Source organism: Budorcas taxicolor, chromosome 3, assembly GCF_023091745.1.
Source record: "Budorcas taxicolor isolate Tak-1 chromosome 3, Takin1.1, whole genome shotgun sequence".
NCBI classification, from domain to species: domain Eukaryota; kingdom Metazoa; phylum Chordata; class Mammalia; order Artiodactyla; family Bovidae; genus Budorcas; species Budorcas taxicolor.
In genome coordinates this window covers 42,526,347-42,530,837 of record NC_068912.1, presented here as the reverse complement: position 1 = coordinate 42,530,837, position 4,491 = coordinate 42,526,347, and positions in this window count along the sequence as shown.

The following is a 4,491-nucleotide window of genomic DNA, read 5'->3' as shown; positions in this document are numbered from 1 at the left end:
GTATTGTTGGGAAACTTACAGTCTGAATTCTGAACTACTGTGTATAACATAAATAAGCTACAAGGATATATTATAGTACACAGGGCATATAGCCAATATTTTAGAATAACTATAAATGGAGTACAACATTTAAAAATTATTAATCATCATATTGTACCACAGAAACTTATATCAACTGTACAACAACTAACCTCAAAAAAAAAAAAATTGTAGTCTTTGAAGACCATCTTAGAGTTATGTATCTAGCTTTCCAAAGAGGCAATTTATTACTATACCAAATAAATCACTATATAGAAGCTATATTCCTAAGTAAAGGGGAAATTACATTAATTAAAAGTTAAGACTTCAAATCACCTTTCTTAAAAGTTCTTATGTACACCTCTAACAACCTCTTGGTATGTTATATTTCTGGAGTTCTTCCGTTAAGATAGTAACTTTGGTTGTGATGGAAAGGTGATAAATATCCTAGGAAAGCTGACAATATTTAAAAATTGCTTAAATACTCTGTTGTTTAGTTGCTCAGTTATGTTCTATTGTTTTGCAACTCTGTGGACTGTAGCTCTCTAGGCTCATCTGTCCATGGGATTTTCTGGGCAAGAATGCTGGAGTGGTTTGCCATTTCCTTTTCCGTGGGATCTTCCTGACCCAAGGATCAAACCTATGTCTCCAGCATTGCAGCTGGATTCTTTACCACTGGGTCTTTGAGGAAGCCCTTAAATAATCTATTGTTAATATAAATGAATATTGTTCATATAAATGCTCCTGTTGGAAAGGAAACTATGTTTGACTTTATTCTTACAAAAAATTTTAAAAAAGGACACACACACTTTTGCAAAATGTATTAAATTAGAACCATAGATAACTTTCCCCTTTCCTTTCAAAAATTTTTTATTTTTTAAATTGAAGTATAGTTGATTTATGATGTTGAGCCAGTCTCTGATTACCATTTTACATTTTAAATTTATGCATTATATATCTTTGAGAAGCAAAAAATCTCTCTTATTGGTAGCCTGTGGATAGAACAGATACTCTGTTATTTGAATTTTAAAAATTTCTAATGATTAAAATTTTATTTTGGCCTGCTAACTATAGAAAAAAGAAAGTATAACATGTTGAGAAATAGAAAAAATGTAATTTATAGTTTCTTGAGGTTATAATATGCTTGAAGGTAATTTTTTAAAAAATGTTTTTATATATTTAATGTTTTTAATATGTTAGAAAAGAAGTGTAGTCTCTATTTTTTTTTTACCCTCTGCTAATTGTATTCTGTTTGTTATTTAGTTCATATGCATGAAATAACTAAACCTTGGCAAGAGTTTTTAGCTGGGCTCAGCTTTTTGTAAGCCAAATGATTTTGAAAGAGGATGGGCATTCTTTAGCTCCAAAATGTTGACTCTGGATTCAGCAGCTACTAAGTAATAATAGACTACCCACTGACTTAAAGGTCAGAATCATAGAATGATTAGAACATCATGATTATGTGAAGAAAAAACACTGCATCATTTAGTGCCAAGTTTGAATTAGATTGTGCTCTGTGACCTACTTTTCTTAGATTCATGTGGTCTCTATGAATAAAACATGTACCAGTATTCTCTGGAAACTACTGGTCATTATTTAAAATTTGAAGGATTTAAAGAAATAATATATTAATGAATCTTACCTTCCTGACAATACTAACGATGGTTAATTTGTCAAAAACTGTATGATAAAAAGAATGGGAAGCCCCAGAAGAACATTATAGTGTACAAAAACTAAGACAAATAATTTTACTGGAAGCCTTGATATAGTCAAGTATTATAAACTTCACTGGTACTTATACAGGTTATACTGGTTATGTTATTTTGTGTGTATACATATACATATATATCCACACAAAATACAATACATATATATATAATAATAAGTGAATATATAGTTCAAATGCATAAAATTTATCTTTTTAGGATACAATTCAGTGGTTTTTAGTATATTCACAGTTGTACATCCTCACTAATATTTAATTTCAGAACACTTTCATCACCCCAGAAAGAAACCCTGTACCATTAACAGTCACTCCCCAAAGCTGATTCTCTGGTATAAGCCTCTGAATAGACTGACCAAGAAAGAGAGAAGACACAAACGCAGGTTTTAAAGGGATAGTAAGAGGATATCATTATCCTTATCATTATTATTATGAACAACTTTGTCAATAAATCTGAAAATTTAGATGGAATGGACAAGTGCCTAGGAAAACATAATTTACTAAAAGCAAAGAAAGAGAAAAAATATGGAAATCTGAAGAATCTTATAACTGATACAGGAAATGAATCCCTCATTTCTGTCAGTGGTAATATCATTTATCTAATATCAAGCCAGAATTAAAGGGTGAGATTGCTTCCGGCCTGTGTATTGCCTTTGTAGAAATCAGAAAAAGGCACTCTTTGCAAGTGTACATGCCAGGGGACAGGATTTTGTGAACAAAGTGTTGGATGTCAGCTCCCATGTGCCCTTGTCAGCTCAGCACACTTAGTAAACATGCTGTACAACTGTATGTGGCAGCCTGGCCTTGGCCTTGGCCCTTTTTTCTCCCTCCCCAACTTAGATTCAGTTAATTTACAAATACTGCCAAGTGCCTCTAAAGTATATCTTGGAACTGCTCTCTTCTTTTCCACTCCTTCCACCAAAGCCTGGCCACCATCATGTCCCACCTTGACTCCTTTCCCCCTCCAATCTATTCTCCATACTACAATTGAAGGGATCATTTTAAAACAAATCAAATAACATCAATCTCCTGCTTAAATTCTTCAGTGGCTTCCCTTTTCACTAAGAAAAAAATCCAGACTCTTTACTATGAGCCACAGGCTCTGCCTGATCTGATCCAGGCTGTGTTTCTAGCCTCAGCTTGGGCACTCACCGCTTTGCCTTCTCTGCTCTAGCCACATTGGTCTTTGTTGTTGTTCAGTCGCTCAGTTGTGTTGACTCTTTACAACCCCACGAACTGCATCACGTCAGGCTTCCCTGTTCTCCACTGTCTTCCAGAGTTTTTGCTCAAGTTCAGGTCCATTGAGTCATGATGCTATCTTATTTCACTAGTCTTATTTCAGTTTAATTAATCTGTAAAGATCTTTCTTGCCTCAGGTTTTTGCATATGCCAGCCCTTCTTTTTTGGGATAGTAGAAATAACTGGTATTTGTTTTGCACTTGCTACATACTAGAGACCATTCTAGATACCTTCTATATGCATACATTTAATCCTCACAACAGCAGTATGGAATAGGTACTATCATGTTCCATATTTTACAGATGAGGAGACAAAGACACAGAGAGGTTAAATAAATTGCCCAAATCCCCACAGTTCGTAATTAATGACAACAGGATGAGCTTTTCCACTGTGTGTAATGGCAGCCCCTTCTCATCCTCTAGGTCTTGGCATATTGACCCTATCCTTGGGGAAGCTGTCTCTGGCCACAGTATATAAGGTAGGTCTCATTGTAGGTCACCATCTCAGCTGCTAGTCTGTGTACTTCATAGTACACACTATGACTTACTGTTATGGTTTTTATTGTTTTTCCCCTGTCTTTCTCACTAGAATATAAGCTACACAAGGACAGGAACTTACCTTGGAAACATTAATGTGCTCAATTCTTTAAAATATAAAATAATGAAAGAGAATACTCTTTCAACATCTAGCACATTGCTTTGCCACAATAAACCCTCAGTATATGCTACCAAAGCAATAAGAATAATATATCTTTCCTATTCAGATACTTACCTGCAGAAAATAATTAAATCTTTTACAATTTAAAACTAAGTGAGAAAAAATACTACTGAAATTACTCCTCAGCCAATTTAGGTGTTTCCAGAAAAAATCCTGCCTATGTTCAACTTACTGTAAGGATAGCCAGACAGATAGTAAGGAATGTGTCTAAGTTGTCTTTTCATAAAAAGTCACTGTGAGGTTTTTTTCTGATTCTGGACTAGATTCAATGGTGTTAGTAGTGATCGTTATTTCACTTAGTTAGGAAATATATCTAGTATTTTGCTTTTGGTTGAGTGACTTAATTTAATCTGATGTTCAGTCAGATTTCTTATCCAAAGTAGCAGAAATTAACTGACTAGTTGAAGCAAAGGGGATTTATTGAAAGGACATCAGGCTCACAGGACGAATAGAAGACTAGAGAATGGGAAGCTTGTAAATAGAAACCAAAAGGCGACTAGAGTTGAAAAGCCAGGAGCAGACCCACAGTCACTGCTTTATCACTGGGTGGGCTGATCAGGGTGCCACCTCAATACTGCCCTTGACCCCTGTCCTTACATTGCTCATGAAATACAGAATACCATGATAATGCATTGGATTAACCTCGTTCATGTGCCAGGTTGCCCAAGTCTCAGATCTGACATTTTAACTGCACACAGTTAATTTCCCAGAAGGAAACTGGAGATGTAAAGGCTGGGAAGACAAAACCAAGAATGTCTTTTATATTTGTGTAGGAAAAACCAAAATTGTGTGTT